This window comes from Lemur catta, chromosome 1 (genome assembly GCF_020740605.2).
Source record: "Lemur catta isolate mLemCat1 chromosome 1, mLemCat1.pri, whole genome shotgun sequence".
Lineage (NCBI taxonomy): Eukaryota > Metazoa > Chordata > Mammalia > Primates > Lemuridae > Lemur > Lemur catta.
Genome location: NC_059128.1, coordinates 277,687,902 through 277,688,747, shown reverse-complemented (window position 1 = coordinate 277,688,747; position 846 = coordinate 277,687,902). Strand labels below are relative to the sequence as shown.

Genomic DNA, 846 nt, shown 5'->3' with positions numbered 1-846 from the left:
TCAGCCAGGTGCACCCGCCCCGGTAGGCGGCTCTCCGGGAGGCCACCTCCCTTCGAAGCATTCCAATCCCTTGCCCTTAAAGGCGATGCCCGCGTTGTTGACCAACAGTCTGAGCCCCCATACTCCCTCCGCCGGAAGTCGCGCACGGGCGGATGCTCTGCAGGTCGTCGATGTCCAGTTGGGGAACCCCGGGTTCAGGCCCTCAGCCTGCAGCTGCTGCAGGGCAGCCTAGTCCCGCGCCGCGTCCCGCGCTGTGAGCACCACGTCCCCTGAGAACTGGCGGCACAGGTCGCGCGTGATGGCGAAACCGATACTCTTTTTGGCGCCAGTCACCAGCGCCAGGCGGCTGCAGGACGACATGTACCGGTGGGGCGTGCGGGAGAACTTATTGGGCTTCCGACCACCCTGGGCGCGCACAGCGGAGGGACAGAGTCAGAGCAGCCGCGCAGAGGAAGTTCTGGGACCCAGCCCTGGGAGTCCTGGACCACAAGGCACTGGCCCTGCGTCCCTCCCCTCTTAGGAGGGGATGCCTGTTCCTGAAGGTTTCCTAACGCCCCAACTCCCGGGCCCGCCCTCTGCCCGCGCTGCGCTGTCTTTGATCCAGGCTCCGCGCCCAGGAGCTTTCCCCGGAGCCAAACCGCGGTGACGGGTCAGTAGGGGACTGCAGATTCGTGGCAGTTGGACTGAAGAAATTGTTTGGGGAGAACCCGAACGAGAGGAAAGCGAGAGCTGAGTAATTTTCTTGAGCGTGCGCCCATCGTCCACTGCAAAATGCGAATGTTTTCTCCTAAGATGCAGTGAACTTACTTGGACACAGTAACTGCTTCTCTGGACATAGATGCCTTT

The 846-nt window shown here is 62.4% G+C and overlaps 1 pseudogene; it reads right to left on the bottom strand.

Moving 5' to 3' along the window:
- Nucleotides 1-493, bottom strand: LOC123620397 (annotated as a pseudogene).
- Between the last annotated feature and the right edge of the window lie 353 nt (nucleotides 494-846).